The sequence below is a fragment of the Saccopteryx bilineata genome, chromosome 10 (assembly GCF_036850765.1).
Source record: "Saccopteryx bilineata isolate mSacBil1 chromosome 10, mSacBil1_pri_phased_curated, whole genome shotgun sequence".
Taxonomy (NCBI): domain Eukaryota; kingdom Metazoa; phylum Chordata; class Mammalia; order Chiroptera; family Emballonuridae; genus Saccopteryx; species Saccopteryx bilineata.
The window spans coordinates 47,728,481-47,743,564 of NC_089499.1; positions in this window are offsets into that span (position 1 = coordinate 47,728,481).

Sequence of the window (15,084 nt, forward strand, 5' to 3'; positions counted from 1 at the left end):
TACAAACATAACAGAAATTGATGATGGTTTTTGCAACATAATTACAGAATTTATTTTAAAACTTAATTCATAGTTGTGGTTGATTGTACTTTTCAAAGATGGCTGCAAATATATGTCCCATCCCACACGAGTTTCTGTAACCTTGATAGTTCGCCATGAAGAGATGGAATCTGTTTTTCCTACCTTTGGATCTGGGTGGGCTGTGACTGCTTCAACCAGGAGAGTATATTATAATTGATGCTGGGTGAGTAGGTTATAAAAGACTGTGCACCTTCTACACTGCTTGCTGATGCTCTGAGTCACCATGTAGGAATTCTAACTAGCCTGAGGCTGCCATGTTGGAAAGATCAGGTGGAAGTGCTCTGTCAGACAGTCCCAACTAATCATGCATACATACACACCTTCCAGCCATCCCCATGGAGGTACCAGGCATAGGAATAAAGAAACCATCTTGGCAGTGGAGCCTCCAACCCCCCACTATCAGAGTCCTTCTGAAGCCCCAGACATTGTGGTAGAAGCCAACCCTGATAGACCCTGCCTGCATTCCTAACCCATAGAATCTGTGAGCACTATAAAATAGTTGATATTTTATACCCTTGAGTGTGTAGTGACTTGTTACATAGCAGTAATAGTCTACCACAGACAGTGAGGTCTGGAAACAAGGCTCCAGGCTAACATTGTATGCTAGGTGGTTTCTCCTTTTACTCTCATGAGTATACCTCTGTAATCTTCTTGGGGAGAACTGGCAAATTTTAAGACCCTTCCAGGGCCATATAACTCTCCTAGCCTCTCTCTAGGGTCATCTACATAATTTCAGAAGCCCAGTGCAAAGTGAAAATGTGGGGCCACTTGTTCATAAAGCAGGAGAAAATGCCATTAAAGGTACTAAAATGTAGAACTTTTTTCTTTCTCTTGACCTGTCATAGTGTTTTGTATTTGCTACTTAATGTTGGGCTCCATGAGATGCAGGAATCTTCACAGGGTGAGTGCAGACCCCAGTAGGGGTCCATGTGTGCCTACTGGCTGCTGGATGGTGTAGAGTAAGCATCCCTAAACTACGGCCTGCAGGCAGCATGCGGCCCCTGAGGCCATTTATCTGCCCCCGCCACACTTCCGGAAGGGGCACCTCTCTCATTGGTGGTCAGTGAGAGGAGCACTGTATGTGGCGGCCCTCCAATGGTCTGAGGGACAGTGAACTGGCCCCCTGTGTAAAAAGTTTGGGGACCCCTGGTGTAGAGAAAGGGAGGCTGGGCAAGGTTCTCATGTGGGTTGCAAGTGGAGGGAAGTGCCAAAAAGGAAGGGAGCAGGGAGCTGAGAACCTCCCGGGAGGCAGGAAACAGGACCATGTTTGAGCAGAGGTTCCAAGCCCCTGTGTGCACTCCATTGCCCTATCAGACTTCACTTATCAAAACACAAATTCAGGCCCTGGCCGGTTGGTTCAATGGTAGAACATCAGCCCAGCATGTGGAAGTCTCGGGTTCGATTCCAGGCCAGGGCACACATAAGAAGTGCCCATCTGCTTCTCTACCCTTCCCCCTCTCCCCCCCCCCCCTGCAGCCAAGGCTCCATTGGAGCAAAGTTGGCCCAGGCACTGAGGATGGCTCCATGGCCTCCACCTCAGGCGCTAGAATGGCTCCGGTTGCAACGGAGCAACTCTCCAGATGGGCAGAGCATCGCCCCCTAGTGGATATGCCAGGTGGATCCCAGTCGAGTGGATGTGGGAGTCTGTCTCTCTACCTCCCTGCTTCTCACTTCAGAAAAATACAAAAAAACAAACAAAATAAAACACCCCTTCCACAAATTCAGAGATAAAATACTGAGAATTTCTTTTCTTTCTTTCTTTCTTTACTTCTTTCTTTCTTTCTTTCTTTCTTTTTGAGAGAGAGAGACAAGGGAGTGAGATAAGAAGCATCAACTCGTAGTTGTATCACTTTAGTTCAGAGGTCCCTGTGGGCTGCATGTGGCCCCCTGAGGCCATTTATCCGTCCCCACCACACTTCCGGAAGGGGTACCTCTTTTATTGGTGGTCAGTGAGAGGAGCATAGTTCCCAATGAAATACTGGTCAGTTTGTTGATTTAAATTTACTTGTTCTTAATTTTAAATATTGTATTTGTTCCCGTTTTGTTTTTTTACTTTAAAATAAGATATGTGCAGTGTGCATAGGGATTTGTTCATAGTTTTTTTTATAGTCCGGCCCTCCAATGGTCTGAGGGACAGTGAACTGTGTAAAAAGTTTGGGGACCCCTGCTTTAGTTGCTCATTGACTGCTTTTCATATGTGCCTTGGCCAGGGGGTTGATTCTTGTATGTGCCCTAACCAGGGATCAACCCCTCAATCTTGGTGTATCAGGATAATGCTCTAATCCAGTGGTCCCCAACCTTTTTTGGGCCATGGACCGGTTTAATGTCAGAAAATATTTTCATGGACTGGCCTTTAGGGTGGGATGGATAAATGTATCACGTGACCGAGACAAGCGTCAAGAGTGAGTCTTAGATGGATGTAACAGAGGGAATCTGGTCATTTTTAAAAAATAAAACATCGTTCAGACTCAAATATAAATAAAATAGAAATAATGTCAGTTATTTATTCTTTCTCTGCGGACCGGTACCAAATGACCCACAGACCGGTACCGGTCCACGGTCCGGAGGTTGGGGACCACTGACCATTATTAGATTAGTTAGAGTCTAATCAACTAAGCTACCTAACCGAGACTATCAAGAATTTCAAGACAGAGACCATAGAGCGTAAACCCCAAGTCCTAGGCCTTCTGAGTGTAATGGTCTGCCCTGATCTCATGCATATGAAGCACACCCTGCTTCCCACCAACACAAGATAAGGATCCCAGCCCCAACAAAACCCTCTGAGGTGGGCATTATTCTCCCCATTTAACATGTAAGAAAACCTCTCAGACAGGTGTATTAGCTTGTTGGCCTGATCTGAGTCACACAGCTAATAGGAAAAGTAGATGGAAATTCAATGTCTGATTCTAAAAACGGGTCCTTTTCTGCCTGTTGAAGCAATGAGAGACTGAATGAGGTATGGGCTAAAGCAGGCAACACACAAAAATTCAGAGAAAAGACAAACACTGTAGATGTCAGCTGCCAGAGGAGGCTCCACGGAGACATGGTCCTTGAGCTGGGGTTGCAAGTCAGCAAGATCATTTTCAGCAGTGGAAATAGTATGAGCTGCTTCTCCAGGTGTGCTGGGTTCTGCAGGCCTGAGAGGAGAACAGGTCCCTTCCTGGGACTGGAAGAGTCAGGCCAGTGAAATAGGAGAGAACTTCAGAGGCAGGATTTCAACAGGAAAGGGATGCTGTTTACCAAATGCCATAAAGGCAGTGAGGCCTGGGCTTGGGAGTCCCTGGAGGGGCATTTCCGTGAGGAGAGGCATTCCAGGGCTGCATGTAGAAGGCAGACTGTTGAGACTTAGTGTAGGGATGGGGGAGAAAATTGAGCCTGAGTCTACACTAGTTTTGATACATTTGGCCCTAAAAGGGAAGACAGAATTAAGGTAGTAACTGAAAGGGGGAAAGGGGTATTTGAAAGTGCTGGTGTTTTTCTTCTTTAAGACCTGACAGACTTGTTTATTTAGGGCAGAAAGCAGTAAGTCAGGGGAGGCGTTGGAAAGGAAGGGGACAAGGAGCAGGACTCCCTGAGCACATACTGAGTGCCAGGGTCTGTACTTTCCCGTTTCATTTCCTCCCAATAACCCCTGAAGGCAGATGTTCCTACTCCTACATCACCTGAGGGAGAGGCCAAGAATCACAGCGGTGAGGGTCCAGCTGGCGTTTGATTTCCTACTTGTCTGACTTCAGAGCCCAGGCCTACTTCTCTGTGCACAGGAGAGGAAGGTTTTTAGCCACCTCTGGAATGCCTCTCCTCACCAAAACGTCCCTGCAGGAGGGTTTCCCAAGCCCAGGCTTCACTGCCTTTATGGCATTTGGTAAACGGCATCCCTTTCCTATTGAAATTCTGCCTCTGAGGTTCTGTCCTATTAATGCTCTTCCTGATCTTTCTTTTTTTTTTTAGTGAAGGAGAGAGAAACAAACAGACAGGGATAAACAGACAAAAAGGAAGAGAGATGAGAAGCATCAACTTTCCATTGAGGCAATTTAAGTTGTTTATTGATTGCTTTCTCATATGCATCTTGACTGGGGGCTCCAGTTGAACCAGTGACCCCTTGCTCGAACCAGTGACCTTGGGTTCAAGCCAGCAACCTTTGGGCTTCAAGCCAGCAACCTTTGGGCTCAAGCCAGTGACCATGGGATCATGTTGATAATCCCTCACTCAAGCCAGTCATCCCGCACTCAAGCCAGTGAGCCTGTGCTCAAGCCAGTGACCTTGGGGTTTCAAACCTGGGTCCTCAGTGTCCTACTAGACTGATGCTGTATCCATTGAGCCAATCACTGGTCAGGCTAGTTAAACTTTTAAGTGATTAACACTTACACGGTTCAACAGTTAAAAATTATAAAAAACTAAAATATATATATATATAAATTTTAGGTTAAGAAAGAAAAAAATTTGAAACTAAATGAAAAATAAAATGTAAAAAATAAAAATTGAAACTGACAACAGACAAAATAGGCAGCCAACTAAGTGGGAGATGACATTTACAAACAACAGCTCTGATAAGGGGTTAATATCCAAAATATATAAAGAACTCACGCCTGACCAGGCGGTGGCGCAGTGGATAGAGCATCAGACTGGGATGTGGAGGACCCAGGTTCGAGACCCTGAGGTTGCCAGCTTAAGTGCGGCTTCATCTGGTTTGAGCAAAGCTCACCAGCTTGGACCGAAGGTCGCTGGCTCGAGCAAGGGGTTACTCGGTCTGCTGAAGGCCCGCGGTCAAGGCACATATGAGAAAGCAATCAATGAACAACTAAGGTATAGCAGTGAAAAACTGATGATTGATGCTTCTCATCTCTCTCCATTTCTGTCTGTCTTTCCCTATCTATCCCTCTCTCTGACTCTCTGTGTCTCTGTAAAAAGAAAAAAAAAAAAAGCTCACCGGCTTGAGCCCAAGGTCGCTGAGCTCGAGCAAGGGGTCACTCAGTTTGCTGAAGGCTTGCGGTCAAGGCATATATGAGAAATCAATCAATGAACAATTAAGGTGTTGCAACACGCAATGAAAAACTAATGATTGATGCTTCTCATCTCTCCGTTCCTGTCTGTCTGTCCCTGTCTATCCCTCTCTCTGTAAAAAAAAAAAAAAAAAAAAAAAAAAAAAAGATGGAAAAAAAAAAAAAAAAAAAACTCACAAAGCTCAGCAACAATCCAATTAAAATATAGTAAGAGGACCTGAACAGAAACTTCTCCCGAGAAGACATACAAATGGCCAACAGACGTACAAAAAGAAGTTCATCCTCACTATTAGAGAAATGCAAATCAAAACTACAATGAGATACCATCTCACACCTGTTAGATTGACTATTATCAACAAGACACATAATAACAAGTGTTGGAAAGGCTGTGGAGAAAAAGGAACCCTCATTCACTGCTAGTGGGAATGTAAACTAGTACAGCCATTATGAAAGAAAGTATGGTGGTTCCTCAAAAAATTAAGAATAAAACTATCATATGACCTAGCAATCCCTCTACTGGGTATCTACCCCCAAAACTCAAAAACATTGGTATGTAAAGACACATGCACCCCATGTTCATCACAGCATTATTCAGAGTGGCAAAGACATGGAAACAACCAAAGTGTCCCTCGATAGAGGATTGGATAAAGAAGATGTGATATAGCCTGACCAGGCAGTGGCACAGTAGATAAAGCGTCGGACTGGGATGCCGAGGACCCAGGTTCAAGACCCCGAGGTCACCAGCTTGAGCGTGGGCTCATCTGGTTTGCACAGGCTCACCAGCTTGAACCCAAGGTGGCTGGCTCGAGCAAGGAGTTACTTGGTCTGCTGAAGGCCCACGGTCAAGGCACATATGAGAAAGCAATCGATGAACAACTAAGGTGTCACGACGAAAAACTAATGATTGATGCTTCTCATCTCTCTCCGTTCCTGTCTGTCTGTCCCTATCTATCCCTCTCTCTGACTCTCTCTGTGTTTCTGGAAAAAAAAAAAAAGAAGATGTGATACATATATAGATACGATGGAATACTACTCAGCCATAAAAAATGATGACCTATTACCATTTACAACAACATGCATAGACCTTGAGAACATTCTACTGAGTGAAACAAGTAAATCAGAATAAACTAAGAACTATATGATTCCACACATAGGTGGGATATAAAACTGAGACTCATGGACATAGATAAAAGTGAAGTACCAGGGGGAGGAGGAGGGTGGGGAGGGAATGAGGGGAAGGGAGTAAATTGAGACAAATATACAGTGACAAAAAATGATTTGACTTTGGATGATGGGTATACAACGTAATCAACAGTTCAAATGCTATAGAAATATTTACCTGAAGCCTATATACTCTTTTTTTTTATTTTTGTATTTTTCCAAAGTGAGAAGCCGGGCGGCAGACAGAGGGATGTCCACATGCGCCAGACTGAGATCCACCTGGCATGCTCACCAGGGGGCAATGCTTGGCCCCACTGGGGTGTTGCTCCGCTGCGATCAGAGTCATTCTAGTGCCTGAGATGGAGCTATCCTCAGCGCTCAGGCCAATTTCGCTCCAGTGGAGCCTTGGCTGCAGGAGGGGAAGAGAGAGACAGAGAGAAAGGTGAGGGGGAGGGGTGGAGAAGTAGATGGCGCTTCTCCTGTGTGCTCTGACCGGGCATCGAACCCGGGACTTCCACATGCCACGTCCATGCTCTACTGCTGAGCCAACAGGCCAGGGCCAAGCCTATATATTCTTATTGATTAATGTCACCCTGTTAAACATAATTTTCTGAATAAAAAATAAATTTAAAAAACCCCAAAAATTAAATAAATAAAAAGTAAGGCAGGGAAAACTGTTTTTCTAGTCCTGTGCTCCCTCTACCCATTTCCCACCCTCTCAGTGATCACAATGTTAGTAGCATTCTGTGTGTTCTTTAGACTTAACATAAGCCTTTACAAAGCCAAATTTTTCTTCCTTTTCACAATGTGTAGCATAGGGTTCACACTGTTTTGTTCCTTGGTTTGTCTTCTTTTTTATTTTTTTAAAAGAAATTCCTCTTTTTAAAATTTATTTATTTATTTTTAGCAGAGAGGGAAAGAGACAGATATACAGGAAGGGAAAGAGCTGAGAAGCATCAGCTCATAGTTGTGGCACCTTAGTTATTCATTGATTGCTTTCTCATATGTGCCTTGATGGGGGGGGGGCCCTCCAGCCCAGCCAGTGACTTCTTGCTCAAGCCAGCAACCTTGGGTTCATGCCAGCAACCTTGGCCTTTAAGCCAGCGACCTCAGGGTTTTAAACCTGGGTCCTCAGTGTCCCAGGCCAATGCTTTATCCACTGTACCACTGCCTAGTCAGGCTCATCATTCTTTCTTATAGCTGCATGATTTGTTTTATTTAGATTACAAGCAGTACAATAAGGGAATAACATTGTACATACATCATTTCATGCACATATAAGTAAGTGTACCTGTAGGATAAATTCCCAGAAGGAAAATTTCTGGGGTAAAAGGTATATAGCCCTGGCCAGTTGGCTCAGTGGTAGAGCGTCGGCCTGGCATGCAAGGGGTCCCGGGTTCGATTCCCGGCCAGGGCACACAGGAGAAGCGCCCATCTGCTTCTCCCCCCCCCCCTCCTTCCTCTCTGTCTCTCTCTTCCCCTCCTGCAGCGAGGCTCCATTGGAGCAAAGATGGCCCAGGCGCTGGGGATGGCTCCTTGGCCTCTGCTCCAGGCGCTAGAGTGGCTCTGGTCACAACAGTGTGACGCCCCGGAGGGGCAGAGCATCGCCCCCTGGTGGGCGTGCCGGGTGGATCCCGGTCGGGCGCATGCGGGAGTCTGTCTGACTGTCTCTCCCCATTTCCAGCTTCAGAAAAATACAAAAAAAAAAAAAAAAAAGAAAAGAAAAGAAAAAAGGTATATACATTTACAATTTTGATACTGCTAAATTGATTTCCATAAAAATTGTTCCTGGTTATATGCCCCAAGTAATTTAGGAGAACCCAGGTCTTAATTTTTAACTGTTTTCCAAGATGACTGACTGCACTAGGCTTTCCTGCTCTAATGCTGGTGGTTGAGATCAGGCAGGTTCACATTGGCCTCAGGCAGATGGTAGAGAAACTATGGAGCTGGAAAGGGTTGGGCCATTCTGTTTAATAAAGTCTCACAACTGTGGACAAGCACACAGGCAGGGGCAACCACCTCTCAGGCATACAAACAGCAAAATGGCCCCTCACAGTGGTGGGCAGGCAATCTGCACATCCACAACCCCCAATCTCTCTCAAGCACAAGCACCCATAGCTTTATATAGGCCATACACATGTGGCGCTGCCACATGATCATGTACTAATCAAGCAAAATGCTTGCAGGTGGTACACCAATGATCAAGCCTAACACAACTGCTCCACACGCACCAAGGACATTTTTGGTTTCAATGGACATGGCCCTGGACTGAACAGGCCCCCCACCTACAATGGGTGGCCTTGTTGACACTGTGGGGTGGGGAGTTGGAGGTGGGCCTCCAGTTAACGCCCTGGGCAGAGTGCTGAGGGAGACATTGTGAAGGGCACCTTTATCATTGTCATTTTTGGAATGTATGTAATGTACCTATTGTGAGGTGAGCAACCCTAAAGGGGTAGAATGTGGGGCAGCTGTGTTAGGCTTGCTGGGGTGGGGTGGTGGTGGGGTGGGGTGTTTACCGGCTGTAAGCACTTTGCGTGATTGGTGCGTGAGTGGCTGCACCACGTGTGTATGACCCATATAAGGCTATGGGTGCTTGCGCTTGAGAGAGACTGGGGATTGTGGATGCGCAGATTGCCTGCCCGCCACTTTGAGGGGCCATTTTGTTGTTTGCCTGAGCAGTGGTTTCCCTTGCTGGTGTGCTTGTCCACTGTTGTGAGATCTAGCTCCACAGTTTCTCTACCGTCTGCCCAAATCCGATGTGAACCTGCCTGGCCTTGGCCACCAGCATTACAACTCGTTTGCTGCTTGTCTCCCCTGCTAGACCTGAGGGCAGGGACTTTGGCTTGTTCACTATAGGGCCTGGCACATATTAGGCACAACATTAATCTTCATGAGGAATAAACAAACGAACAGGTTCAGATCCCTGTTCCACCACTTCTCAGCTTTGTCTTTGGATTCATTACCCTCTCGGAAGGCTTCCTCATTTGAAGATCAGGCCTTTCAAGTTGAGATGAGTAATGGAGATTGTGTAAAATGTCTGATTATATGAAGAGGCTCCATAAATAGTATCTATTACTTGTGAAGTTTTTCTTTCATTCATCTGAAAAATGCACACTTTTGCCAGGCTTTGAAGACCTGGTGTTTTTCCAATTTTTTTTTTTATTGAGGTATAACAAATGTATGGATAGGTACATACACCAATTACTAATATGTGTATATGGTTATATATATAGTATATACAAACCTATGTAACCACCTCCCAATTAAGAAGTAAAGCATCCCAACACCCAGGAAAAATTTCCATTTTTTCTTTAAGCCATTTCTGACTCATTCCTCTCCTGATACCTTTCCTAATGACTCCAGCTCTCCTGACCTCTCTTACAACCAGTGGACAAAAAAGGGATTCTATAGAACAGGGGTCCCCAAACTACGGCCTATGGGCCGCATGCGGCCCCCTGAGGCTATTTATCCGGCCCCCACCGCACTTCTTTCATTGGTGGTCGGTGAGAGGAGCATAGTTCCCATTGAAATACTGGTCAGTTTGTTGATTTAAATTTACTTGTTCTTTATTTTAAATATTGTATTTGTTCTCATTTTGTTTTTTTACTTTAAAATAAGATATGTGCAGTGTGCGTAGGGATTTGTTCATAGTTTTTTTTTATAGTCTGGCCCTCCAACGGTCTGAGGGACAGTGAACTGGCCCCCTGTGTAAAGTTTGGGGACCCCTGCTATAGAAAGTCACCTCACAGGATGATCTTAACTGAAGAGGTTATGGTAGGTAGTCATGCCCCAGGCATATAGCTTCTTTACTGAAAGGCTTATCTTTGCCTTCAACAAGCCCTGTGCATTAACACATCTTTGAAATGCCCCCTGTGAGGCTAGTGGCTGCTGCTATGGGCATGCAGATTCTCATTGGATTCAGGCAGACAGTAAAAGAACTGTGGAGCCAGAAAATGGTGGGCCACTCCATTGATTAAAGTCTTGTAATGGGGAATGAGCAAACAGGCAGGAAAAACCGCCTTCCTCTCCTTCTCCTTACTCCCCTAGACTGACAGGCCCCTACAAGCAAAACAGCACTCCCCAGCCAAACAGGGTGAAAATATTCTTTCTCTGGCAAACAATAGCAAACAATTGCCCTTCCCCATGGAGGCAGGCAGTCTACAATCTGCAATCTGCTGCCCTGAGGGCAAGCACCCACAACCTTCTATAGACTATACACACGTGGCGTTGCCAGTGACCTTGGGCATGTCTATAGACATGGCATTGCCCCAATACAAGCAACCAAACCTAAAGAACACTTGTTTACCCAACACCCCCTTTCAGACTCCCTTTTTTAAATTGATTTAAGAAAGAGAGGAGGGGGGAAAACATTAATTTGTTGTTTCTCTTATTTAGGTACTCTGGGGCAGTTGTGTTAGGCTTGCTCGTGGGGTTACTGGCTGTAAGCACTTTGCCTGATTGGTGCGTGGGTGCGTAGCAGCGCCATGTGTGTATGGCCTATCGATAAGGCTATGGGTGCTTGCTCTGGGGAGAGATGTGAGATTGTGGATGCTTGGATTGCCTGCCTGCCACTCACTGTGAAGGGCTATTCTTGCTGTTTGTGTGCCAGAGAAGAGGTTTTCCCCTGCCTGTGTGCTTGTCTGCCATTGTGAAACTTCATTAAAGTCCACCCTTTCCGGCTCCACGATTTTTCTCCCATCTGCCCAAATCCAATGTGAACCTGCCTGGTTTCGGCCACCAGAATTACAGGTAGCTGTTGGTTGCTCCTTGTGCGTGCCTTGACTGGGATCGAACTTGCAACCTTGGCATGTGAGGACAATGTTCCAACCAACTGAACTACTAGGACAGGGCCCTCTCATTCTAATCAGAAGTGGATTTAATGGCGGGTGCATCAGGCATGCACCCTGGCCCCCAACTTCTGAAGGGCCCTGCAAAACCCCAACTTTACACTTTTTTCTAATGTAAGGGGCCCAATATTTTCTTCTGCACTTGGGACCTCAACCAACCTTAATCTGCCTCTGCTTCTAATATTTGTCCACCCTCAAAGAGTTCCCACAATTTTACCTGACCAGTCAGTGGCACAGTGGATAGAATGTCAGACTGGGGATGCAGAGGACCCAGGTTCGAAACCTCGAGATCTCTGGCTTGTGCGCTGGGTCGCTGGCTTGAGCATGGAATCATAGACATGACCCCATGGTTGCTGGCTTGAAGCCCAGGGTCGCTGGCTTAAGCAAGGGGTCACTTGCTCTGCTGCAGCCCTCTCCCCTGCAGGCACATATGAGAAAACAATCAATGAATAACAAAGAACACCAAGGAACTGCAACAAAGAATTGATGCTTCTCATCTCTCTCCCTTCCTGTCTGTCTGTCCCTATCTGTCCTTCTCTCTGTCTTTGTCACAAAAATAAAAATTCTAATCTTGTAATCCAAACCCCATCTTGCTTTCTCCTTCCTTCATGTAATCTTCCTAATGGTCCCTCCTTAATATCAAACACACAAAAGAAACTGCAAAACTGTTATTCTTTGGAACATTTGAGATCTTGCTCTCCATCACATGTCATTAGTTTGGCTCAGATAAATGCTTATAAACATTCTCTACAGGTTTGGACTTTTTTTTTCTTTTTTTAGTGAGACAGAGAGAGGAAGGGATAAAGATGAGAAGCATCAATTCTTTGTTGCGGCACCTTAGTTGTTAATTGATTGCTTTCTCATATGTGCCTTGACCAGAGGGTTCCAGCTGAGCCAGTGACCATGGGGTCATGTCTACGATCCCACACTCAAGCCAGCGATGCCACACTCAAGCTGGCGACCCTGGAATTTCAAACCTGGGTCCTCTGTGTCCCAGGCCAATGCTCTATCCACTGCGTCACTGTCTGGTCAGTCTGAATGTTTCTTATGTCAACACACCAAACTAGAGGTTTCAAAGTGGGAACATGTAACCCAGTGAATTTCAAGATGATTCCTACAATTTCACTCCTGGGTATCTGCCTGAAAAAATTGAAAACAAGTATTCAAACAAGTACATATACATGCATGCTCATAGCAGTACTATGCATAATAGCAAAAAGATGGAAACAGCTCAAATGTCCAATAAATGAATGGATAAACTATGATATATACTTATTCAGCCATAAAAAGGAATGAAGTACTGATACATGCAACCACATGGATGAACCTTGAAAACATTGTGATAAGTGAAAGAAGCCAGATACAAAAGGTCACATGTTGCATGATTATATTTATATTAAATATCCAGAATAGATAAAGCCACAGTGATAGAATACATACTGGTAGCTGGGAGGGGATGGGATTGGGAGAAACTACTTTGGAGTGGTGGAAATGTTTTGGAATTAGATGGTGGTGGTGGTTGCACAACATTGTGAATGTACTAAATGCCACAGAATTATTTTCCTTAAAATGGTTAATTTCATGTTATGTAAATTTTTACCCTAAGAAATTATTTTTTAAAAAATTATCCACTCTTGCCTGACCAGGCGGTGGCGCAGTGGATAGAGCGTCGGACTAGGATGCGGAGGACCCAGGTTCGAGACCCCGAGGTCGCCAGCTTGAGCGCGGGCTCATCTGGTTTGAGGAAAAGCCCACCAGCTTGAACCCAAGGTCACTGGCTCCAGCAAGGGGTTACTCGATCTGCTGAAGGTCCGCGGTCAAGGCACATATGAGAAAGCAATCAATGAACAACTAAGGTGTTGCAATGCACAATGAAAAACTAATGACTGATGCTTCTCCTCTCTCTCCGTTCCTGGCTGTCTGTCCCTGTCTATCCCTCTCTCTGACTCACTCTCTGTCTCTGTAAAAAATAAATAAATAAATAAAAAATTTGAAAAAATTATCCACTCTTACTGGTTAGCTGAGAGGTTTGACTAAGGCACAGGCTCCTTAAGCTTTCTAAGCTGTGAAGTGCTGGGCAAATACCAGCTGGGTCACCTGAAAAAAATGGCCTGGGGGTCAGCAGGCGTGGCTTTGCCTCTCTGCCCTAAGTAGTAATGATGATAAGAGATAGTTATAGTAATTACAGCTGATACTTTTATGTTTAATATGATCCAGGCACTATTCCAAGTGCTTTACATCTTAAACTCACTAAAGCCTTATAATGCTAACATGTAGGTACTATAATGTTTTCATTACATATGAGGAAACTGAGGAACTGAGGTTAAAATGACTTTTCCAAGTCACAGATAAGAAAGTGGCAGAGTTCAAATTTGAGCCTAGGCAGCCAGATTCCACAAACCAAAGTCTCAAACCCTAGGCTCTGTGCTAACTGCTTTCCATGTTTTATCTCATTTAATCCTGTGAGGTGTTACTGTTATGTTAAAGAAAAACACCACAGGCCCAAAATGGTGTCATTTGTGCTAAAAGCCCATGATACCAAACTTAGATTCAATACTTAATCTAATTGCATCAACCTCTCCCAGACACAATATTTTTGTGTTTTTCTTTTCTTTTTTCTTTTTTTTAATTTGGTTTGTTCCCCAGACACAATCTTAACCAGTCTGGAATTTTCTGGTTAAACACTATCAAAGTAGTCTGTCTCATAGGCTCTCTCCATCCCCCTTGGAAAGAAGAGGCAATCTGCATGATAAAAACCCTTCACTTCCTCTTCCTCCAAAGCAAAGATGTCTGTAAAGCCAGTAGCCACGGCCACCATCACAGCCGCCTAGCCCATGCAGGTTCGCATTGGATTTGGACAGATGATAATGAAACAATGGAGACAAGAACTAGTGGGCCATTAGTTTTATATCCTAGCTTGTACCCAGCGGGCAAGTAAAAACACACACTGGGTTCCAAAACCCACTCATTCAGTGCACACAAAGTTACTACTGACTTATCTGAGTTTTCTAGAACCAAAGGTTTTTTACCTCACTGGCCTTATTCACCTTCTTCCCCATCTCCTTCCTTCTCCCTGCACAAACTCTGCACAAACTGGCTTCTCTTTCAGCACTCCGCCATCTTGACTGCCTCTCCTCTCCTCCACGTGGCCTTTCTCTGCTCTCTCCTCTAATGCTAATCTGAGGAACCAAGAGAGCAAGCTCCTGATCTGCTCCCATTTAAAAAAAATTTTTTTTTTTTGTATTTTTCTGAAGTTGAAAATGGGGAGGCAGTCAGACAGACACCCACATGAGCCCGACTGGATTCCATTCGGCACACCTGGTGATGCTCTGCCCATCTGGGGCGTCGCTCTGTTGCAACCAGAGCCACTCTAGCGCCTGAGGCAGAGGCCACAGAGCCATCCTCAGTGCCGGGGCCAACTTTGCTCCAATGGAGCCTTGGCTGTGGGAGGGGAAGAGAGAGACAGAGAGGAAGGAGAGGGGGAGGGGTGGAGAAGCAGATGGGCGCTTCTCCTGTGTGCTCTGGCCGGAAATCGAACCCAGTACTCCTGTGTGCCAGGCCGACGCTCTACCACTGAGCCAACCGGCCAGGGCCTCTGCCCCCATTTTATAATGTAGAAATAAAAACCTTTAATCCAATATACAAATAAAGAAGTCTCTGATACAAAGTCACTTATCTGAGGCATAAATGGGATTCCTCATGAGAGGGCACCACCCCACATCATGCAATCAGCCAAGGGTGTGGGGAAAAGCTTAGTCTTAAAAACTAAACCTTAGGCTATAACGACCCAGCCTGCTTACAGCCTGTCCCCCACACCCAATGCAAACTATAAGCAAGCAAACATATATATCATATTTACAAACGTATTTGACCAACTGTAAAGCCAGGAGGCAAGGCCAAGGCCAGAATCACAGCAGCCTTCTGGCCCATGCAGGTTCACATTGGATTCGGACAGTCGGTAAAGAAACAACAGAGCCACAAACTGATGGGCCATA